Here is a 25,450-nt window from a genome sequence, read left to right on the forward strand (position 1 = left end):
TTTCTAACGTATTCTGGTTCCTTCAAGCTTGTCGGGGCATGATCCCTGATCTGGGCAAACGCCATCCCCCCTGTGAGTGGGAGTCAGCAGCATGAAGGGATGAGGGGTGAAGACAGGCTGCTCGGGTGATGGAGAACCAGAGTGTTGCTGTCTGAGACTGGCTTTTTCTTTCTGCTGGAGGGTGTCTGTTTATATAAAACATCCAAAAAGAGAGGACAGCCTAACTGAAAGAGCGTGCCTGTTGGATGACACGAGTGGTTTGTCTCTGGGTGAGCCATAAAGGAAGTAGGGGAATGCTGAGCTCTGCAGACACAGAAATCCCGTTCTGGGGCAGGAGGCCGGCAGTCACTGCGGGAAGGAATGGAAGCCATCGGACACACACTACAGTTGGGCAGGCAACGCAAGGAAAGACAGTCATCTCTGCCATCCAAGAAAGCTGGGGATAGAAGACTTGATAAAATCATGCAGCTGTCAGAAACACAGCTCTTGGTTTCCAAGACGAAACTACTTCTAGTCCTCCCCGAGGCATAATATAAATAACCTGCTTCCCATGGCCAGGCAGGGCCAAGACCAACCTACAGGAAAAGAGAGGGTTTCCATAGCAGCCCCCCACTGCACCTCTTAAGGAAAGGGAAAGAGTGAGTTAAGCCCAGGAGATAGGTCAACTCACTGGGCCTCATCTGCACACCCAGGCTGTGGCCAGCCCCAGGCCGGACACTGGGACGGACACTGAAGACCACCCATCCCACAGCTGCGGTCTTTCGACCGAGGCACACAGCCCCGAGGGCTCCACGGCTCTCCCAGGAATAGTCACTGGGTGAAGGGTGGATGAGGCCTCAGTCTCCAGACCCTCACCTTCCAACCACATGCACTCTTCCTGACAACAGATGGACATTGCTGTTTTCTCAACAGCTGCTCTCTCCTGCAATCTTACCGTGGTGCGTGGTCCCAAAGTTCAAACACCATCCCCTAAGGCACCAAACAAAGGCATAAGTCAAAATGTGCTTATCAGGGAGAACTCTTTAGTAATTAATCGTGACCCCTTGAATTCATAAGGCTTCTTGTTTTTCAGTGCCTTAAACATATTTCTGCTAAGGGGAAATTCTGACCCATCTGAATAAAGAAATACAGATTAGTGGTATGGATTCTCTTAAAGATAACCTGGAAATTTTTCCCCAAATGCCAAAATGTTCAAGTGAGGGAAAGCCCTCAGGATAACAAATTTACTTGAATTCTGTATTTTTCACCAGTTACAATAGATTCTCTCAAAAATTACACGGTCAAAAATTGACTTCAACTAAGTCAATCCTCCTTATTATTTTCACTCTATTATAAATGATGTTTAATATTTTCTACTTCCTGTTAACAAAACCAAATCATTTGAACTTGTGATAAAAATGCTGGGTGTGCACTTAAAACCACGTGAGAGAGTACAGAGTTTTTAAAGAGTTCTTTCAAATGGCACAAAGATGAAAACGCTGGCCACACCCGAGACATCCCCTCCAGTGGAGGCCAGTGCAGGAAGCATATGTTGCAAGGCCATGAGGAATGTGACTCCTGGAGACAGAAGACGTGTGGGAAAGTCTGAAGAGGACGAGGAGGAGGAGGAAGAGGAGGAGGGCATTCTGAGCAGAGAGGAGCCACGCAGAGCAGCAGAGCCCATCATGCATGCAAGGGGGTGAGGGGCAGGCGCTTCCAGCCTGGCGGGTAGGAGCGTGTGGGGGGCGTGGAGGAGTGGGGCACCAGAGGACCTACGTGCCCTGCTGAAGGGCTCAGATTTTATCCAAACACCCAGCAGAAGGGTTTTACTAAGTCACGGCCTCTGTGGAGAAAATGTCGGCAGCAATACAAAGGATGAGAGGGAGAGAATGAGAAGCTGGTAGCAGTTAGATTAGCTGGACAGTGATGTCCAACAGAACCTTCCGTAGTGATGAGAATGTTCCATCCATTCCATCAGTGAGGACAATGTTCCATGTGGCTACTGAACACCTGAAATGCAGCTCATGAGAATTTTTATTCCTATTTAATTTTAATTAAATTTAAATTCACATTGCCATGTGCGGCTAATGACGGCCATACTGGGCACACAGGTTAGAGAGCTATTTCAAAGTTCACAGGATGGTCTGCCCTGACGCAAGAGAGAACAGTGGGAAAAAGATACACGAGGGATTTCTGAAGTGCAAGTGGTGGACGCTGGTGACCAACTGGACGGATGGGGTGCTGAGCACCGAGTGAAGGTGGATCCCAAGCTCTGTCCAACCTGCAGATGAGGTCCAGGTGTTAGCACAGTACAGAGCAGGACAGAGGGTAAAAGACATTTGTGGGGCAGATCGTCGATCCCAAATGGACTCATTTACTTCGCAATGTATTAAGAATACCCGGAAGATGGCAAGAAGGTGGGTGGGAAAAGGTCAGACAGGTAAAGATTTGGAGGTTGCCACCACAGAGGGAGTGAAAAAAGCCACTTAGGAAAGCAGGGTCACCCAGAGGGAGAGAAAGGAGAGGGAAGCCCAACTCTTCAAAGGTATTCTGGAAGGAGAGGCCAGCCAGGGCAGAGAAGAAATGACCAAAGGAAGTCAGGGAATGGGAGAGGATGGTGCCATCGAAGCAGAGGGGAGAGAAGACACGGTATTCACCAGGGAGGAGAGCTAGTACTCAACAAGGTCCAAAGTAGGCTAAGTCCAAGGACAGGGCCTGGGGGCTGGCGGGAGGAAACACAAGACCAGGAACCACACAGTGATGAGGGATGAGAGCAAGAACCGGGCACTCACCTCTCACTTGGTGACAAATGAGGGACAGTCACTGTGACAGTAAGATGCGTATGGATGAGGTCCTCAGGCCCTGCTCCAACACTAGCTACAAGACTACATCCATTGCAAGTCTAACCAAGATGATTTCTTTCCCTTCAAGTTACCTATCTGTGACTACAAAGTAAAAGGGTATCCAGCGAAAAACACCTTTCAAAATCCAAAGTTAAAATCAGGAAGTTTAACAGGAATGGACAGAGGACAAACTGAAGCCATAATTCACTTTAAAAAGCCTCTCTTTTGTCATCGTACACCTACCTATCACCTACAACCATCCCCTTTCGTACCAGTTGGGGGCACTCTTCCAACAGATGGAGCTGATCCCACCACAGGGATAAATCAGAGCAGGCAGAAGCACCCAGCACATCCTGACTCTTCTTACCTCCAAAGGGTTCCTGCAGGTTGTCAAGCAGGAGCGGACCTCCCCTGCAAGAATCCAAGCCAACATTTTTCAAATCAACTTTGCTTCTAACTCTCATTATCACTAATGAGGGGAATATTAACCCTTGACTTCAAACTTTATGTCTGACTTAATGTTCTGACTTTCAAAAAAGCTGTATTCATTCAAAACTCACTCAGCTCCCAGAGGCAGCCATATTTGCTTCTTTTCCAGATGCCTGCTCTCCCTGAGTGTCAGTATGGGCGTGGATGTCCTGCACACATGCTAGGTGCTCAATAATGCATCGGAGGACCAGGAACTGGGAGTCACGGAGGGCCTACTATGTGCCAGTAGCAGGCAAAGCACTTTTATAAGCACCATCAGTGAGCTCACAACCACCATCCACAACAGGTGTCATATCCCCATTTTGAGTTGTGCAAATCGAGGTACGACTTGCCCGAGGAAGCGCAGTGTTCAGTCAGGGTCAAAGCAGGTCATTACAGTACCCGAACCACAGTGGCTACGCTGGCTGCCACCACAGCCGGAGACTGTCCCTGCTCTCGGATCCATCAGGCAGCGCTGTGTGGGACGGTCAGATCACACGTTTGTGCCTCAGACACGTGACGCTGAGAAGGGAAGCGACTGCAAGGACATTAACGCTGAATATATTTCAGAGGCATCTTGCGTAGCAAACGCATGGACTCCATCACCTATTAATACTATTCATCCACAATCATTACAATTTGATAGATGCTAAAAACTGACTTCAGACCTGCTATTCAAACATAATTCTTAAATCATGCTTTCGTAAGTCATGTAGATAATTCACAGAGAGACAATTAGCCTTTGACACTGCACTTAATTTAATAAGCCATTTCAGAATTTTAATAGAAGCATTAACAGGCGTGAAAGAAGAATGAACTACTTTTTGAGACCTTACAACTTACAAATTAGCTAATTTTTATTTTTAACGTAAATGTCAAAAAGCACAGTATCAAAGGGTTGGCAATTATACTGCCAAAAACACACAGATGTTATCAGAGTCAAGGTATCTCTGCTCTCAAAGATAAGTAAAGAGCAACAACAGTATTTTGAAAGTAAATGCCAAAGTCTCTAACTTAATTCTTACTACCACCTAAGAAAGATGTCCTCATTGTCAAGGAAGAGTAGCTATGAGGATTAAGCAGAATATGCATATAAAAGCATTCAGTGCCTTGCCAATAAATTATATTAATAGTAAAGAATGAACTTCCTGAAACTAAGTTTATTTAATGCCTTTACATTATACAAATATGTATTTTTTTCCTGCATAACACCTTTAGATGACAGAAAGTAGTCAAAAGGTTAAACAAATATAATGGGTAACATCCAATAACAGCAAGTAAGTTTTCAAAGAGATCTGCCTACATGATACTAAACTCAGATCACAAATGCTTCCATGGTCAAGGACACGTGCCAAAAACATACTTGTTATACATAGTATCTAATAAATGTTTGCTAAATACTGGCCTTCAATACTTCTGTTATATATACTCAACAAAACAAATCAAGAAGATTACGTAATGAAATAAAATAAATCCAGACTATATTCAGCCAGGAAACTATACTGAAACAGGCATTTTTTTAAGGGTACACAGAACTGAGTCATATAATTCAAATACTTTAATACCATGTTTTTTCCTCTTACAAAATTAATATGTTCATTTTAGAAAAACTGGAAAACAAATGCAAACAGAAGAGGATAATTACACATAACTACAAGTAATAACCACCGTAAATTCTTTAATGTATCCTTGTTCTAAGAATGCATATGCATATTTAATTTGCCTGCAAAATTGGGATCTAATATATATATACTGCTTAGCCAGAAAATTTTTTTACTTAATATTCTGTTCACATTTTCCCATGTCATTAAATGGCCCCATAAAACAAGATATTTAATTGATTTAAATTACTTGATCATATGGAGAATCATCATTTAATGCCTTACTGCCAATATTTTTCCAGTTCTTCACGTCATAACTAATACTGCTTTGAGCAGCCTTAAACATAAATCTTTCGCACCAATTGTGATTATGTTGTTGGGCTAAATTCCCCACCCCAAATCCCCACGCAATTATTAACCTCTACTTTATTCAAAGTTGCACAGAGCTTAACCTAGAAGTCTTGGGAAGCCAAGCTTGTGGTACAGAAGGTTAAGGAAAACTTCGCTGTTCCTTCTTTTCTTCTCCTTTAACCTTTGACCTGGGGCCATGGAAGAGCTGCTTCTTTGGAAGTCTCCGGGCACAGGTGCACAGTTACCTGGTAATGTTCACCTCCTACCCACACCCCATCCATCTTTCACCTCTTCAGGGGAACGGACAGAGAACCTTTAGATAGAGCTTCTCACGAGGGGACAAATGGCCAGTGGGGGCCTACAGCGGAAGACAGACCCCTACCATATGTACCAGACTCCAAAATAACTGAAATAGAACTTGGGCTGGAATCCACAGTATTGTGCCTAGTTTTCAATATCATCCTTTTGTCTACCCCCTTAGCACAGCCTTAGCCACTTATACGGTCCTCCTCTTATTTAAAGAAAAAAAAAATATATATATATATATACACATATACATTTGTATTTTGGTATTATCAGGCAACTCAAGTTAACACAGGTTTCCTCTATATGAAGCACACCCATATCCCACGCAATACTACACACACGAGGTGGTCTGTGTGCAGGGGACAGATGACCAGAATTTCAAATAGAGAGACCTGGGGGCCAGAAACAGTCACCTGGTGCCAGGCAGGCCAACCTGGCCAGAGAGACTATGACATTCTATTGCACTGGCTTAAATCCACAGCCCAAACACAAGTCTTGTAAGAACCTCCCTATCTACTACACTAGCTACGTCCTTTAAGTCTTTAGGACATCAAACACATTATCTAACACTAATCCACACCCCTCACTTTAAAGAAGAGGCAGCTGTTAAAAAAAAAAAAAAAGGAACCCTTTTTCCAACGGTTTGTATTCTACAGTTTTAACTTTGCTTCTCTGAAAGCTAACTTAGGATAGCCATCCACATCAAACTACCAGGAAACCAGTCTGGAAGTTGCTAAACGTTACAGTAAGTCATGTGACTGCTCATGGTGATAAGGAAGGTATTATGACGTGATATTTCAGAGTTAGTTGTCAAATGTAACATAAAAGTACACAAAATCCCTTTTGTTCATTAAAACACAAATAGTCTATTACTTTACAGAATAAATTTTTTGGACCTGGCCACCAACGACAGATCAAAGATCAATTCTGAAATACATCATCTGTTTATTTTTAGATAAAAGTTTAAAATGCTATATAAATTGAACTTGCTGAAAACGCTTTAAAATCTCTTCTACCATTTCCATCAAAGTGCATGTCAGAGGATCTCTCTGCAATGAGCGTTGTTAAAACAGAACACAGAAGCTATTTAGATACGTATTATCCCCCGGAAATAGCATGTCATCAATCTGACCCTGATTAATTAATAAGCAAGAAGCAAGCAAGCTCACTTATCACATTACAATCTCTAAAAATAGTTGACCCCTAAACAGCATGAGTCTGAACTGCGTGGGTCCACTTATTTTTTGACACAGTACAGTACTGTAAATGTACTTTCTCTTCCTTACGATTTTCTTGTCTTTTCTCTAGCTTACTTTTCTATAAGAATACAGTATTTAACACATATAACATACAAAGTAAGTGATCACTGGTATCGGTAAAGCTTCCAGTCAACAGTTGGCTATTAGTAGTTAAGTTTTGGGGAGTCAAAAGTTACATGCAGATTTTCGACTGGGCAGGGGGTCAGTGCCCACAACCTTATTCAAGGGTCAACTGTACTGATACAGATGGTATTTGTTCAAAATGTATTATGAGCATTTAGTGTGAGGAACTGCCCTTTCACTCATAATTGTTACTCAGTTATGATTGCAGAACAAAGTTATGCAAGCAACTGTGACTCATTAATCTCCCATATTCATAATTCCAGGGGACAAACCTGCACAATTCTTCAAATGCTTTTCTTCCTTCCTATGTTCTGTTTATTGGATCACATGTATAGGAATGTAATTTTACGTGTTAAGTCTAATCTTTAGCTCTGATAGTACCCATGTCAGGAAGAGAGTAACTCAGGGTGCTCGAAGATGTCAGGGGGGTCACATCCTTGGTTATTTTTGTAGTTTTTGTTTAATGAAATACTTAAGAAATTATACTAAGAGATCTTGATAAACAATACAATGTTTGTATGCTTTCTACTCCCTGTCCCCAAGTCTAAACAAACAAACAAAACAGCACACACCACACTGATCGCCACAAACGCTGGCATCTACACCCAACACCAGACCCCTAGACTAGCTCAGAGATCAGTCTTCCTTGGGGCAGAGAGGACGTACCATCTCAACCTCTCTCTGTAATTCTGAATTCACCAGAATGCCAGCGTAGGTGATAAAAGTAGAATACCATGAATATATAAAGTAAAACAGAATAAGGCAATACGACAGAGCAGGGGATGGGTGAGTGGGGGGAACCCCTCTGTCCAGACAGTAACTTTAACTCACATTAGTACAATGAGTTAAAAATTAAAAAAAATTTAAAGACTCTATATGGTCTAACAATAGCCCAAAGCACAGAGGGCACGGATGCTCTATGACATTGGGCTCTTCAACGAGAATGAGCTCCTAAGCAGGAGCGTTTCACTGTAAATGCACTTACCAACGTCAGTACTCCAAAAGGTGTTACTGACAATATTAATACTCTTATAAGACCTTTAATACTGTATTAAAAAAAAAAGGTATCCTGATGAAAAAGGCTGCAGATGTCCCAGGCAAGAAGTAAAAAGCAAAGTTATAGATGTTCTCGAGCAATCTCTCACTTTTATTACAGAGTCAAGAGGAATATCTCCAGGTGTCAAAGGTGGGGCTGCCTTCCAACACTTCTGGAAATTACTTGGAGTCGAAACCTTCAGAAGAACGCAGTGAAGATTAAAAACTTGTGAACAGGGAGGGCTAAGCTCTCAGAAGGACTCAGTGGCCTTGGGTCCGAGGCGGGAGCCCACGGGCATGAGGGACAAACCTAAAGAAAACTGCATTTCAGGGCCCATTAGACTACAATTCCACTTGGTGATGGTCCAAAATGTGCTCTGGTGCCTTGGTAATAAAAACGACAACAACAAAAACTGGAAGAAAACAGAGACCCTACTATAAAGACAAGATCAGAAGGCTCAGGAGTTTGGAAACCTCCAATTAAGTTATGTGATCCGAGAACAAAAAAGATATCATGGCAAAAAATAAAATAAAATTCCCTGATGCAGGTCAGACTCGTTCATCTCGATTCAGGGAGCACAGAAGATGATCTCTCAGGTGCTATGCGCTTTTTTATCATCCCCAGAACATGCCCAGCATCTGAGCAACAGGAAGGCCAAGATGGTTCTGAACACGACAAGCTAAGAATCACCAAAGGAGTAGAGGCACGGGCCAGCGGATCTCTATTCTGAGTCCAACGACAACAGAGAACAGTGGGAGGGCGCTGTGTAAAAACCACTTCCAGGAGGATTATTAGAACATTTGCAATTTCTTTGGCATCTCCTCCCCCTATCCCCGTGAAGACACCACCCCTGAGAAGCTACCTCTGGAAGTATTTCCCTTTTTCCCTCAAACTAAACAATGGAACTTCATACGTGAAATGCAGGCCCATGCTCCCTACGAGAGCTGCAGAGCATGTCACCTAACAGCGAGGGCAGAAATTTTCTCTTGGTTTTGGTTGGGTTGATAGAATAGTGAATTTATAAGGGCGAAGGCCAATGTAAATGTTTACCCACTGAGGGGAAAGTCAAAGCACACGCATTTTAGAGGCGGGTTAATACGGAATTTAATCAGACACCAATAAAACACCGGGCCATTTTCCCTCCCTTACGCGTTAAGTTTAATATTTCAGTTAAGATAGAGACACTGCCCTTAGAATTTATATACACTTGATCTAGCTGATTAAGTGCCACACTGCTCTTTTGTTCACTACAAACAAAAAGATGTATAAAAAAAAAAAAAAAAAAAAAAAAAAAAACCAACTCCCAAACTGCCACAGTGAGTTGAAAACATACCATCTGTAGCAGCTTAGCTCCGGCTACTGCCCTCAAATCATCTGAGAGGCTCAGGACATGGTCCTCTTCTCTCAAAGTTATCCTTAGCAGCTGTGTTCTTATTGCTCGGGAGGTTCCCGGGCTCCTTCCGTGCTTAAATTATTGGCAGAAATTAGCAAAATCAGCATAACCCATCTGTAACCTATCCTGAGCAGAGAGCAATCGGGAGGAAATGAATTATCAAAATGCCATGATGCTCCTGTGAAAAAGAAAAACCATTCAGCCTTTCCATCTTTTTTTTTTTTTTTAACATTTTATTTATTCATTTGACAGAGAGAGAGACAGCCAGTGAGAGAAGGAACACAAGCAGGAGGAGTGGGAGAGAAAGAAGCAGGCTCCCAGCGGAAGAGCCTGACGTGGGGCTCGATCCCAGAACTCCAGGATCACGCCCTGAGCCGAAGGGAGATGCTTAATGACTGAGCCACCCAGGCGCCCCCAACCTTTCCATCCTTAAAAAAAAATGTTAAGTGTCATTTATGTCAACCGAGAGTCCCTCCCTGCCCTTTTAATTTATTAGTGCAGAATGACAAATGCAACTGAATCACTATGTCTGTGCTCTCCTGCAGACCTGCAGATCATGAACACTCCCAAACTCCAGGAAAAAAGCCCAGATCCAAGGCTGGAGGTGGTCCCCTCGACAAGGAGCAAGTGAACAGGGGAAGGAAGTCTTTTCTGTCAAACATGCTGAGGGAAACAAATTCATGTGCAAAGCACATTCTGGGTGTTATGAGGTAGCCCTCTGGAAGGGATTTACTTTGTTTGGTATCCCCAGGATTACTCTACCCATGCTTGGAAACCCACAGGCTAATTCTAAAGAACACAATACTCAGGGCCCAGACATGGTGGTCACTCTCCACCTCCACACCCTCGACCCCCACGGCGTACTGAACTTGCCCCCCTGAGCCCAGTCAGATTCACAATCTGCTCCACATGGTCTTCAAAGCAGCCACTTGTACCCAGCAGACCGTCACTTCAGGAGTCTTTCAGGGTGCTGGCAGATAGTCTGTTCAAAGTTCTTTGGGGGGGCAAAAGCAGTGTAATATCAGCTCACCAGATAGGAGGGGAAATCGCACACACAACTGTTTCCTGATGCTCTGCCCCACAACCCCTATCGCAGCCCCTCTCCGAGCGGGAGATGGCCCTCGGACTCCATGGACTCCAATGGAACTTCCTTCCGAATGGCACGCAAGCCAGAGCACCCTGCAGTCATTCAAAAGGCTTCTGCTCCCAAGAAACCCTCTGGCTCCGGAATAAATGATTTCCATTAGTCCATTCATCAAGTGTCTCTTAAGCCTTCTATTATGTGTCTGCATTTTAAACAGGGGACAAGGTCCTTTATTACATCCCCTAATCCATGTCCCCAGAAACATTTCTTTCAGAGCTACAGAATCTGTCTGCAATCTCATTATTAGGAGACTTTACCCTCCCTTCCTCCACCTAGAACTAATCTGCACTTTAAGACAGCACTGCCCCCCATTACGGAAAAAAAAAAATCTGCTGAAAGCAATATTAGTAGAAGATCTACTATATTTCCAGAATCCGAGTGCTGCAAGAGCAACTCTCACGTCTGCCTACTCACCGTTTTAACCTGAGTCCCTCCCTAGAACTGTGCCTGGCACAAAAGAGCACGTGGTAAATATGGGACAAATGAAGCAAGGCATCTGAGCGCCCACTGTACCATGGGCAGGGCCAATGCCACAGTCCTGGAACAGAAGCGCGTGCATGGTCACGACACCGCCTTCGTTCCCAGCACCCCCTGAAGTTAGGTGCAGTCGTCTAGGTGCTGCGTCCCTTTTCAGCAAGCCTGAGTACAGACATGCCCAGCAGGCTTCACTTTGCCACGAGGCCAAGGCCCTGAGGTGGAGAAACAAGATGGAAGGAACCTGGGTCCATGAGTGTCAGGCAGAGTTGTACAGCTCACCTACCCAGATGGTGGAAAGAAGCCAGCTTATCTCTTGTCTAGACCTACATTATGGAGTCTCTTTTACAGCAGGTAGAACTCCCTAACCCATACAGCCCTCAAGAAAAATCTTCACAGACTGATACCATATTTCTAAAATTAACAACAAAACAGAAAACAAAACAAAAAAACAATAAACCAGTACTCCTGATGAAAACCTATTAGTTTGTTTCTAGCTAGAGAGTTTCAGCAACTGGGAGCTTCAGTAACAGTGGGCATAGCAAAAGGTGTAATTAATTAAATCTATCCTTTTTCTTTTTTAAGTCAGCTAGTATTTTATTTTACTAGCCAGTATCTCTCCTCACCATAGGTGATTTTAAAAATCTCCTAATTTTTTAGGTTTCATTGGTTAGTCTCCACAATGTAGTGTCATAAAACCGAACTCAGAAAATTTTAGCTTTAATAATTTATTGCATTTGAACTAGAAATTATCCCTAAGAGATGCCTTACAAAATCTTCTTTATGTCAAACCTGTCTTAGAAGTTAACCCCAAAGGTAAGAACAGACTTTGCGAAAATAAAAACATGGATTTTCTTTTACCTAAAATTTTCCAAGGGGCACACACAAGCAAATGGTCCATGTGTCGCTCCAACTCTTCAGAAGCAAGAAGGCTCAGCTGAAAGCTTCCCACCAGCCTGAGCCCACCCTGCGGCAAGTGTCTCCAAACTGAGCAAAGATGTGCCTGATTTCCCGAACATATGGGTAGGATGTAAGAAGAGACCCAGTTAGAAAGTGGCCAAATTAAGTGTAAAAATCACATCCCTGTTCACAAAGGGGAAGATGGGATTTAAGAAAGATATAAAAATACCTGAAAGAAATTGCTCCTAAAATCACTTGACAATATGACCTTTCAAAAGGGCCCATGACCAAGGCAAAGCTAAAGCCAGCCTGGCACTGTAGTATATTTAAAGCATATGACAAAGTAGGAAGACGTTACGCCAAGTGAAAGAAACCTTGCACAAAAGAGTATATACTGCACGATTCCATTTATATGAAGTTCAGACACAGGCAAAACTTACCTATGGCAAATAAAAAAAAAAATTTGGAACAGTGTTGCCCAGGATGGGGGTCGGCAGGGAGGGGGGAGTAAGTTGATGGGGAAGGAGCAGGAAAGAACCTTCTGGGTTGGTAGGTAGATCCTAACAGATGTATGAGATAAATGGGTGTACGTGTTTATCGACACTCATAGTGATACACTTAAAATGTACGCATTTCATTTTATAAATTTTACCTCAAAAAAGAAATCAAAGATTTTAAACTCATTTATGATATGTACGCTGATGTGTTTAGCATAAGTATACTGATGTGTGCCACTTATTTTAAAATGCATCCCCCAAAAATGGACTGATGGATAGAATGCATACAGCAAATATGGTAAAACGCTAGCACTTTGTACAGCCTAGGTGGTGAATATAGGGTGCCCGCTATACTACATAATTCTTACAACTCATCTGTATGTTTGTAAATCTGTATGATAAAAATCTGAGGGCAAGTCCTTGGTGATTATGTTGAGATCTCATTTTAGAGTTTAAAGAATGCAAGTCTTACCCAGCACTTACTACAACTTCACGGTACTTAAAAGTGAAGGTGAGGGACGCCTGGGTGGCTCAGTCGGTTAGGCGTCTGCCTTTGGCTCAGGTCATGATCCCAGGGTCCTGGGATCGAGTCCTGCATCGGGCTCCTTGTTCAGCAGGGAGCCTGCTTCTCCCTCTCCTTCTGCCTGCTTCTCCCCCTGCTTGCACTCTCTCTCTGTCCCTCCCTTTCTCCCTCTCTGACAAATACATAAATAAAATCTTTAAAAAAAAATAGTGAAGGTGAGCTCAAGCAGCAGAGCACGGGCAGCAACTTACCACACAACCCAGAGAGACCCCAGTGGGGGATGAGTGCTCCCCAGGGTGAGTGCTCCCCCGGGTAACTGCTCACTGTCCACAACCATGCGTCCCAGCCTGCTGCCTCGGTTTAAAATTTTGATTACTCAGAATAATTTTCAAATAAATCACTTTGGCAAATCAATTACCAAAAGTCACAAATTCTTAAAGTCTTAAAACACGAGATCTTGACTTGAAACCGTAATACTCTGTGTATATTTTCTGGACAAACCACTGAAACAGAGTCAGTAATTTTATACCAAAACACCATGATCAAAAGGCACAAACTTCCAGTTAGAAACGAAATAAGTCCTGGGGATGTAATGGACACCTTGGTGTTACAGCAAATAATACTGTTAGTATGCCTGAAAGTTGCTAAGACCAGATCTTCAACGTTCTCATCACACACAAAAAAACCAATGTTGTACGTGGACTTATTGTGGTGATCATTTCACAACACACAGAAATGTCAACTGCTATGCTGTACACCTGAAACTAATACAGTATTATCTATTACACCTCAATTTAAAAAAAAAAAAAAAAAAGCACGTCATGTACTTTCTCTATTTTTTCCTGCAGGTCTATGACACTGCATGACCTTTAACAAATTCCAATGGGGGTAAAATCAGACTGACTATCTTACACGACAGACAAGTTAACCACCATGTCAAATATACTGTCCATCACTTCTCCTTGATGTTGCTTTATCGTCAAAATCCCCTTTGGAGTTGCAAAGCCTAAACCAGGCAAGGAGGTGAGTTTCGTTTGAGGCACAGTGAGCTGTGGACAACACGGGGGTCCAATGAACAACCAAGTGACAGGGTTCTAGTTGCATTTTCTGGTCCCTGCAGAGCCACGAGTGTCACTGCGTACAAGGGCCCCTCATGGAGAATTCAAATCCTCACCACGTCCCAAAGCGTAACTCGGGTCCTGCCTTCTCGAGTGTTCTCCTGACTAAGCAAAACCCTCCACACTCTGGGCGGCCCACGGAGCCTTCAGCTGAAAGAAGCCGCAGTGCCCGTCCATCCCAGGGTCTCCTCCAGGGGCACTCTCCCCAGCTACCTGACACGGGGCCAGCAGCGAGGCCAGAACCCCCAGCCCGCTGCCTTACACGACAGGGCCTGGCCGTGAATGCAGTCTCTTAAACGTCTGAATCGGTCACAGGAGGAAGTCGGATTCGAGGACAACTGGAAGGGCCCCTCTGAGGCCGGAAATGCAGCGAGTCGGTGAATTTGCTGGCCGGGCCAGCCGCTCACCTGGGGCCCAGGAGGGGATGACGTGCGTGGCCCCGGTGCTCCTGGGTCTCACACCCCAGGCGCCTCCTGCTACCTGGGAAATCGTCGAAGGCCAGCGTTTAAACAGCCCTGGAGGTTGTGTGGCTCACGTCCTTATTTTCAAATGGGATTATACTCACTGTCCCGGAAGCTCGGTGGGGTGGACGTGGCCACAGAAGCCCGCCTCACGCCACCTCCGTCTCCTGCAATAGCCAGAAAATTCTAATCTGGGGCTCTTCCACACAGTGCTCCGAAGTGGCTTTCCAAAAATCATCATCTGGCTCCTCGGTTTTCCCTTTCCCAGAAAAGGGGAAGGCAGCAGCAGCTCAGTGCTAAACCAGCCAGCGCTTGCAGACAGAGCAAGGAAAACACGAGAATGTTGTCATCAGGCTGCCCCGGGAAGGCGGGAGCCTCTATTTACACTTGCCTCCATCCTCAACACCTCCCACGGCCAAGTGTACTGGGAGACGGATTTGTTGACGGAGTGACAAAGAAAATAGTGAGATTCGAGGCGGTGTCTCCTGCAGCCCCGGTGAGGGCCCTGCTCCCCAGCACTCCTCACATCCGGTGCCAGCCCAGCATCGCCTCTGCTCCACAGCTCATTTCGGAGACAGAGCCGAGCCCGGCCCGCGATGCCAGGCTCGGAGGATGGGTTTGGAAAGCTCCACGCCACCAGACGCACGGCGACAGCAGTCATCAGACATCACCCAGATTTCACTGCCCTAAAATTAGCAGTCGGAGCAAAGTAGTGACTGCAGTGATTGCGTCAGAGCCCTTGGGGCTGGCTAGCTGCCAGCTTTAAACAAACCGTCCGGCTTTCTCTACCAGGGAAACAATATTTTGGAAGAGAGCCAGCTGAGCGTTTCAGCGAATGTTCCAATTCTAGCTTCACTATTAATGTTTTATCATTCAATGACAAGGTGAACAAAGTCTGTATGGGCTACATCTGCAAGAGGGTTCTTCTCTTTGTTGTAAGCACTTATTCTTTGGGTGAGTAAAGTGCTGTGATGAATCCTTTTAAATATTTAAATGCCTGAAATTTATTTAGGGATTCACATTCAACTGGCTCACACAAAGATTATGCAAATCTGGCAAAGTATAAATGCAAAACAAAAATTGTTTTCCTCTTATACTTCTTTTAATCTTGGCAAAGATGCAGGAGCTCAAGAAATGTTCCACTTACTTCCCAATAAAGGACAAATAACCAGATTGAATGGGCTACCCCACCACAAACTACAACATTTCTAATTAATAACAGACGATCCACTGGCTGATAGAACAGGGCGCTTGTCAGACTCGTCAGCACAACCCTGGGCTACCATTCTCCCCCTTTCAGGGACAGCTGGTTGGATTCCACCATTCTCCTGAGCATGCACGTTCTTTACTTCCTCTCTCCTTGCATTCACTCCTTCCATGATCTACGGAAACCAACCAGACCTCACAAGGAAGCCGGGAAGAGAGGAAAGGGCCCTGTCATTGGAGCAAAGAGACCGGGTTTAAAGTCGAAGACTAAAAAGACTTGGAAAAGCATGTGTTCTCTCCTTAAGCCTTAGTTTTCACGTCAGTAAAAGGGGGTCATCCTATCAGTTTACAAGGTTCTTGGTAAGTATGTGAGAGGACACAATGAAAGTTCCAGCACAATCGCTGTTTTGGTTTTATTTTGAAGAATACCCCTCCCCAATTCTTCATTCAGTTCCTAAGTCAAAAACATTGGTCTCCTTCATTCATCCTTACTATCACACGGAAGTTTTTAAATAGGAAGAGATGGTTGATTCCCAGCAAACGACTTCCAATGACCCTCAAGTAAGCAAAATCGGTTGGTCAATGAGGTGATTTTACTCCTATTCAGCTGAGTCTCTCAGTCGTGCCTCAGATCTCCTCACAGCACATCACCACACAGATTTACAAAGACAGGAGTTAGAATGACAGCCTTCTGTATTCCTGGATTGTGGGAATTAACACTGTATCAGGATAGTCAAGATGAGGGACTTTTATGCTTACTGAGCACCCACTATACTTCAGGCATAAGTAACTCTCACGTACTTTGCAGTCCTCAAAAGTGCGAAGTCAACGAGAGGTACACAGTGTACTCCTGACGCGAGCTTTCCAAAATCACTGTCTCCTCTAGAGATGATCGTGGCTAATGGACTGACAGGTGAAAAGCTCCAGGTGACTCCACACAATCCAGAAATCCTCTCTCCAGTCACCTTTAGTAATGAGCCCAGACCAGGGTTTTTAGGTGAACTGCAGCCTCATCGGATTCTGACAGGGCTGTGCACTCGAGACTCTGAAACCTGGGAAAGGTGCAGACCACACTCTCTCTCATGAAAAGAAGGCCATCCCTAGGGCACCCTGGATCCCAAACCATGCCCTCTGAACGGGGCTACCAAGGTCCTCATGGAACAGATGGACCTCTGCTCTTACTCCCTTCAGGAACTATTTCTCCACTTCCACTAGTTTGGTATCAAAGTCCAATCACGGGTCATCTCAAATGCCCTGGAATAGATTTAAAATGAAGTATACAAGGTTGTTTTAGATAGACCATTTACAGAAGAAATAATCAGAACTTTTGAGGCGACACCACTTAGCTCAACAAAAGCCAAGAGACACACTTGGCTCATGTTTAAACCCACGGCTCTCCATCATTCGTTTAATAAATATTTCTTTGCTAAGAGCCTATGGTGTGGTATACCCATGGAAGTACAGGCAAGACAGGAGTAAACCAGAAATGGCCCTCCCATGCAGCTCTTATGTCCTATTGAGGTGAGACAGAAGATATGCATATAACAATGAAGCTACAATACTGGAGGTGCCTGGCTGGCTGAGTCCGTACAGCATGTGACTCTTGATCTCAGGGTTGTGGGCTGAAGCCCCCCATTGGGTGTGGAGCTTATCTGAAAAATACACACACACACACACACACACACACACACACACATACACACACAATATAAAGTCAGGCAATCTTAAGTGCTTCAGATTAAGGTCAAGCAGAGTACAAGGGAGCAGAAAGTACAAAGGAGGGCGGGTGAGGTGGGAAGGACTAGTTCAGCGGGGCAGCTGCAGCGCCAGGGGCTCTGGAAAGGCTGGGTGGCTAAGCTGCCTAACTCCCTTGCAGGAGGGGCTGGTGCGTGCTACGGTTCGAGCCAATGACACTGACAGGCAGAACTATCCAATTAATCTGTACCTTCAAATACATTCTTACTCTTCAGGGATGCCTGGGAGGCTCAGTCGGTTAAGCAACCGACTCTTGATCTCAGCTCAGGTCTCGACCTCAGGGCCGTGAGTTCAAGACCCGCACTGGGCTCCACGCTGGGTGTGGAGCCTACTTAAAAAAATTGTTCTTACTCCTCAGAAGTTTCCGGGGGCGCCTGGGTGGCTCAGGCGTTAAGCATCTGCCTTTGGCTCAGGTCATGATCCCAGGGTCCTGGGATCCAGCCCCGCATCGGGTTCCCTGCTCAGCAGGAGGCCTGCTTCTTCCTCTCCCACTCCCCCTGCTTGTGTTCCCTCTCTCACTGTCTCTCTCTCTGTCAAATAAATAAATAAAATCTTAAAAAAAAAAAAAGTTTCCAGATGAGTAAATGGTTAGTTATGTCCCTCTGTCCTGATCATGGGGCTGGTGACAGTAGGATGCTTCTTCAACAGCTGAGTTCAATCAGAAACGGTCCAAAGAGAACAGTCTCCCCCAGTACATTATCCCCTCCCCCATCCCAAAATGAAACCTCTAATTAAGTAACCCATAAGCAATTCTGGAAGAGAACAGCCCAAAGTTAAAAAAGAAAGAAAGAAAAGAAAAGAAGGTCTTCGGAAAAGGAACAAATACAGTAAACAGAGGGCCCCATAAGGATAGGGTCTTAAACTTCCCTTGCAAGACACTGACAGGCCCCTGAGAAACTGCTATCAAACGGTCGTGAACTCCAATCCGAGAGGGTGGTAGAGCAAGGGTCTCCAGACTGGGGCCACACATTTCGAAGGGAAACAAAAGAGCCCTTGTAATGCAAAAGGAAATATCCCACTTCTATTTATTTTTAATACCACCCTTCTTAAAATGTATATTTTTATGCTTTATAATGTCCATATCGTAGATGGTACATTTACACGCATACATGTGTACATACACATATGCACAAACACACATACGCAGACATTATATATGCAGAGACATACATGTACATTGATTTAAATAAGTGATTTTGTACAGAAGGGGTATGCACGTTGAAAAAAATTTAAGAAAACTACTACAAAGAAATCCCTGTTCTTTGGATTGAGGTATTAAACACTCAACAACAGCTTTTGATCTTTGTGAAAAAATGAAAATTGTAATTCCTAAAATTACTTATTAGAAACTTCAGGTGAAAGGAGCCCATATCCCAGAGCTATTCCTGAACCACGTGAATGCCCACTGTTCAACCAGGAACCAAATGCATTATCAAGCCCCCGAAAAGACCGGGAAAGCACTCATCGTGCTCACCACCCAGGCTCCTACTATGCCCTAAGCACTGCCATCAGAAATGCTTTTTTAAGTCTACACAAATAGTTCATCTCAGCATACATAATTTTTTATTTATCCAAGAGTTCTGACTTCCCACAGTAACAATTTTTAACATTGGCTCTCTACCTAGATTTTTTTACTCATGAGTAACTGAGCGCACAACCAAACAGCCTGCTTTGGACGACTCTGATTGCTTGAACAGCTCCACTAACTGGGAGCTTCTTCCAGATTTAGCAAATATGCAAAAGGGAAAAATATGGAGTAATCCAATGGGCAGAGCTCAAGAAGCCCCTCAGGACTAAACAGACTCGGGGAGATAGGAAGGGCAGAGTATCTACTAATTGATAATCAAAACACCGGGAAAATGGGAAATGATCATGGTTCTCTTCTCCACTACCTGAAAGTTAGACAAAATAAAATACTACCCAGCTGCAAAACAAGTGTGGGAAGTCCAACAACATTCTGATCTTTCCCACAATCTTTTTAGTGCCTAAGACCTCCAGGGGTCAGAGGTCACAGTGGGGCCCTATTTTCTAAGTCATTCAGTCAGTCAGTCATTAAGCGAATATTTCTTAATCACCAGCCATGCAGAGGGCGGTTCTAATTACTAGGGACACACTAAAATTGAACTCATTTCTGTTTTAGGATAACGTGGGCAGGAGAAGCAGCAAAGGACGTTTGATATGCTCTCCCAGGACATCTGCGTGGAAAAGGCAGAGAGACAGGGGCCAGTTGGTAAGAAATTAGGTGCATTAGTAACCTAACTTGAACCGAGAGTGACTCCTTGTAAACCTGGAAGCTTCCTAGAGACACGACTCATAGCTGAGCCAGTTTAACAATTTCATCAGGGAACTTAGATGGAGATGTATCGAGACCAGTCTGATGCACTCTGCACACAGCATTTCTTTCGGAGAGCAGACAAAAAATAACAGAGCCAAATTCCAAGAAGTGCCAGGGGTAGCACCCGCTAAAATAAAGCAAAACAAAGCACAATACATGCTAGGTCTTGCAATGACATTTGTACAGGAAGGCAAGACGTGGCTCATGGTCATATATGATTAAGGACTCAGGGGTTTCAGCGAACAGGAAAACTCACGGAGTCTGAGGAGCGTGGCCACCAAAAAAGTGAACACGCACTTGGACTCCATCAGTGCAAGCAGGACATGCAAAGCGGAAGGAAGGGCACTCCTACTCTGCACAGGTCAAGCTGAGTGGGAGGACTTCATTTCTGGGTCCAACTCTGACAGGTGTTGCTCAGTGAGTGACTGAAATGTGCCTCTAGAAAGATCTGTTCTACAGGCCACCAAGGGAGTAGAAAGCAAACCAACAGGTAGAATTAGATTGCAATGCTACAGGTAAAAAGCAGCTTCTAAGAGTCTTAAAACATTCGAAGGGTGGCGCTCTCCACCCCTTGCAGGCCATGTGCAGGTATTGCTGGAAGACCACTCATGGAGCATATAAAGAGATCCAAGCATCACAGAAAGGCTAGCTGGGCTGGACTGCGACTACCAAACCCTGGTCCTCAGTGACGTTATCACTGGGCAGTGCAAAAGGAAAAAGCATCCATGTATGGGAGGGTATATATGCACATGTGGGATAATTTCAAAAAATATCCCTTCTGGTGGGGAAGAACCTTCCTGTCTGAAGGCATGCATATTCTTTCCTCCTTTTTTGGGGGGAGGGTAGGATATGTATCAATATATCTTGATGAAATGCACTGAAAACTGATAGTAACTGCTACCCTTAATTTTCAATATTTGCATGGCAGCACCACATACTGACAAATATGACAATCCCTAAAATCTCCTTTTGTTTCTGTGTTTTTAATTTTACAGGTGGATGAACACACAAAAATACAGCAATAATACAGCAAGGAAGGGGTAACCTTAAGGACCTTTGTAGTACGAAGATGCTAGAACACCTAGACTCAACTTACTGCCTCTTTCCTTCTTTCTTATCACCCAACTTGGCCATACGGGGGCGGGGGGGGGGGGGAGTATCATGGAATTGGGTTACACTAAATATGAAATTTCTCAAGACACAGAACCTCCACTGTGGGTCAGATCCGGCTCACTTCAACCACTCTTGGGAACCAATGCTCCTGAATCAAGTCCAGGAAGGGCCAAAATAATTTAGCTCTGAAGTTATGAAGCATTTAAAGTCCTGTTGTATTGTTCTCTCTCCTTTGAGGGCTCACAGCTAAATGTGATTGGAACAGAAAAGCAATTCCTGAATCAGATTCCGAGGTAAACCAAGTTCATTAAACCAATGCCCATATACAAACACACGATAAGGCAATGAAAGAAAATACAAAATCATGAAAAAATATCAACTATCACCATCAGTCATGTCCGCTACTCGAAAACCTTTATTTTAAATGTGAAAGAAATCTAAAATGTTGGTGCTGAATGGGATCACAGAAATAATTCATCCAAACCCATTTGCACCAGGCGTAGAGGCAGGAAACTAAGCTGTTCCTGTCCCTCCCGCCTAATGTTCTCCATATTCTATCACCCTGCAAGGGAATTAGGTACATTCATTGGAGTAGAAAAATCTGGAACATGGTTCCTTGTATTCTTTAGAACAGTACGTCATATTTCATTCAAGTTCAAAACAGAAAAAAAAAACCTGCTTTGCTTTTCAGTTAACAACAACAGTCTAAATTTTCTTCAAATTCAGCATGTCTTTGAAAGGATATGTAATCCTAAACCGCCAAGACAAGTAGATCATACATGCGATGACTCCATGCCTTCCTCAATCTCAAAAACAAAACAAAACACCTTGCATTTACCAATTGTGGCTGGAATTCGAATGGGGGCAGTATCCACTCAAACACGTAGTTCTTTGCAAAGTAGGCGGTAAACACAACCCCTTTTAAATTAGCTTTGATGACCAAACATGAACACTTTCAAACCAGTTTCAGTTACCAGACAGTTGCCCTTTAAAGATAGCTCACTAATATTTCCTCACTTTCAAGAACAGATAGACTATCAAAATTAATAACCTACTATTCATTTTGCCTCAGGTGAAAAGATCCCGAGGCAGACAGGTGTTTAGTAAGCTCAGATATCAAGGAATCCTTTAAAATACCATTCCAGTAGCAAGGCAGGGCGGGGGGGGGGGGCACAACTTACAACCCCCCAGTACACAGCTCTAACTACAATAAACATCATAAAAGCCAAATCATGGTGCTCTGATAATTCCCCTATCATATTCCATAAAATTAAAGCTCTTTAAGAAAGGCTAAGACTTAAAAACATAAGCATCTGATGAAAAAGATACACTTAAATCAGCTGGGGAAAATCTGCAGCCTGTACCCCAAAGCCAGACGCTCTACCTCCATACCTGTAATTTAGCTCTTATTTTACAGACCAAATGCTTACACTGGTTCTTACCCAAGTTCATTTCACCCCATCTATAGGTAGCATGTGGGTACTGATAAAAGCGGTTTCTGATTTCATTTCCTACTTCCCAGATGTTTGCAGGAGAGTTTTTTTTTCCCCTTCAGCTATTTATGAATACACTCTAATTTAGAACAAACAAATTCAACATGTCATATTTTAAGCTGGGTAAGACACACAATAAACGACATCTATAAAATAAGTCCAAGATATTTCTACAGCTTATAAACAAGTTTTCCTACCAAGGCAAGATTTGGACACGCTGCCATGGTCTTGCTTTAGAAAAAAAAAGGACTAAAAACGTATAACTGAAAACCTGCTTCTGCTAAAATGGCCAACCACAGGCTACTGTACTTCTCTCATAAAAGGGGTTGTGCTTAGAAGTGAAAAACCAAGTACCAACTAGGGAGAAAGATAAAGACGCCCCTAGAACAATCCTTCCTATGAACCATGCATACAGACTCCAACTACCTGCATCACTGGAATCTAAGGAAGAATCAATGCTGTAACTGTACCCAAAACTCAAGAAAGACTGCACTTGCCCATGAATAACATTGTTTTATCCGTCTCTGAATCAAGCAGTGAACTACTAAATTAAGCAGTAAACATAGTAAGTGAAAATGCTGTCTACATACATTCCTCAAATGTATTCCTCAAATAAATCAAAACACGAAACAGACATCCTTAAATCTGTGACTAAAAATGGTGACCAAGTTGTCTCTTGAAATTCATCTTTAGGAATGCCAGAAATAATAGGACACCTCTTGAAATCTAGATGTTTGTTTTGTAAGAAGTAATATATTTCAAAGAAAGCAACAGTTCTGGAGATTTTTTTTTCTTTCCCATTCCTAATTGCAAAACTGGAAAAAATTGCAGCCCGGATTGCAGATAGGCAACTCAAAAGCCCAGTTTACTAAATGCCTGTCATAAGAAAGCCATCTAGTGTTAACATTTAGAAATGAAAACTGCAGACAAAAGAGGCAAAGAAAAGAAAAATCTTAGTGACTATTTTGAACTTACTGAGAACAAACCTATGAGAATCGTCAAGATTCTTTGTTTTGTTTTTTTTTTTAAAAGGGCCATCCTTATGAAAACCAACTCTAATCTACATAAAATCCAAAACATGCACAATTTTATTTTGACCAAAATCATGTTTTGGTGACCACAGTTCTGTGACCAATGCACTTGATTTTTCCAATACTCACGCTGGAGTCATCTTGGGCTGAATTAATTTAACTGAAGCAGGTTAATGATGACAAATATCTCCCAGAGGGGTAATGCCAAGTTGTTTTCTCTTCCCCAGAAGCATTGGCTCTCGCTGGTAGATGATGAACCGAAATTGATTCTTTGGGTTTGTGGCACGGTTGACAATTAATCTGTAGGTGCTCGTGGGGATACTCCCAGGACGTGGTCAAACTAGCTTTAATAATATAGGGGGACCCGGCAAGGCCCGGGAGCGGAGGATGGAGCGAGGCACGGGAACCGGGGAGGTGGCGGAGCCGTCGGGACCCCGAAGGGAGGTCGCGCCGAGTTGGAAGGGCGCTCGCCGCGGCTCCGGATCTTACAAAGAGGGAGCCGGGCGCCGGCGAGGGCGCGCGCTTGGGGCGCACACCTTCCCGGGGGACTACACCCCGCAGCAAGTTCAGCAAGTAACCCCGCCCGGCGCGCCGGGGCACCGCGTCCGGCAGCCTTTTATCTTTGCTCTTAGGTTAGTCACAGAGGAGTTGCTGCGCACCCAGAGGAGGTCCTCATTAGTGCTCGTGTCACCAAGACGGGAATAACCTTTCTGCCGATCGATAACTTTGAGAGAACGAGCGCGGCGGCTCCTCTTCTTCCCAGGGCTCCGGAGCGCGGGCGCATTTACCAGCCGGACCCCCGCCCCGCGCCCCTGCCCTGCCCTGCCGCCCACCCCGCCGTCAGCCCCCGAAGCGTCCCCGGGGCAGCCCCTTCACCCCGGGCAGTCCTCGCCGAGGCCGTGCCCGGACACCACCCGAGGGCTCCCAAGTGGATCCCGCCTCGCTCCCCGTCCGCTCGCCCTACACGCACCTCGGAGACGCAGTCCGCGGGGACCTGCTACAGCCCGCGAGCGCGCGGCGGCGCGTACCGGGGCCGCCGCCTCGCCGCCCGCCGCTGCCCGGGGCTGCCCATCGGCCCGGACTCTGCCGGCGCCGGGCTCCGGCGGGAGGCGGCCCGGACCCGCCGGCTGCGGCTAGAGCTGTCGGCCTGTGCTCGGGCGGGCGGGCGGGCGGCCGGGGCGGGGGCGCGGCGCTGCTCCTCCTCCTCGGTAATCCTCCTCCCGCTCCGCCGGCTCCTCCCGGGCTCCCGGTCTGCCGCGCCGGCTCCCGACGCCGCCGCCCGCCCGCCCGGCGGCACCGCCCCCCGCCCGCTTTGAGGCCTCCCATTGGCCGCCGCCTGCAGGCCCCCTCGGCCCCGCCCCGCGATTGGGCGCGGGCGCCGTCCATCCCGCCGCCCCGCGGGGCTCCGGGCTCAGCCGGTGCGCTGTTCCCAGGCCCCGCGGCGCGCGAGAGCGGCGCGTCCCGGAGGGGTTCGGGCACCCTTCCCCGGGAGGGGACTGCGGGGCGCGGGGGCGCGGCGTCTGGCGACCTCGAGGGAGGTGCAGCCTACCTGGACCCGCGCTCTGGGAGGGCCGGCGCCGCCCTCCGCGGACTCGTTTAACCCCTCTGGCTGGAATAAGTTAAAAACCCCGAGTCCAGCTCCGAGCGGCCCCCTCGCGCCTTCACGACCCTGCCCGGCCTTCCACTCTCCGTATCAGGGAGAGACGCGCCCGCCCGGCGCTCGGATCTCGGCGCCGCCGGAGCCCGAGTGTCGCCGGCCGAGGAGACACAGCCAGCCGCCGTGCGCGCTGCGCGGGCACCTGCCCCAAAACGCAGCAGAATCGCCGACTGCCTCGCTGTGTTCAGAAGAGGACGGTAGGAGGGGCGAGATCCGACTGCGTGCCGTCCTGGGAGGGCGCTCCCGGACCACTCAGGCGGCTCCCCTACTGTGTGCGGGCCTGGGAGGGCGCCCCCGGAGCGCCCAGGCGGTGCCCCTACTGTGTGCCGGTCTGGGAGGGGGGCGTCCCAGGACTGCCCAGAAGGTGCCCCTACTGTGTTCAGC

General features: G+C 45.7%; 1 protein-coding gene across 10 annotated transcripts in view; it reads right to left on the bottom strand.

Annotated features, from left to right (window-relative positions):
• SIPA1L2 (signal induced proliferation associated 1 like 2) overlaps positions 1 to 25,215 on the bottom strand; it is a 213,397-nt gene extending 188,182 nt beyond the window's left edge. For 6 of the 10 annotated variants that reach the window (XM_057308323.1, XM_044386057.3, XM_057308326.1 and 3 more), the window contains exon 1: positions 24,380 to 24,553. The gene's annotated coding sequence lies outside the window, so the exon portion shown is untranslated. Of the gene's footprint in view, positions 1 to 24,379; positions 24,554 to 24,958 lie in introns of those variants that run through there. The other 4 variants (XM_057308331.1, XM_057308330.1, XM_057308328.1 and 1 more) reach the window with 2 other exon arrangements.
• Positions 25,216 to 25,450: the final 235 nt, after the last annotated feature.

Source organism: Ursus arctos, unplaced genomic scaffold (assembly GCF_023065955.2).
Source record: "Ursus arctos isolate Adak ecotype North America unplaced genomic scaffold, UrsArc2.0 scaffold_7, whole genome shotgun sequence".
In the NCBI taxonomy this organism is placed as follows: Eukaryota; Metazoa; Chordata; class Mammalia; order Carnivora; family Ursidae; genus Ursus; species Ursus arctos.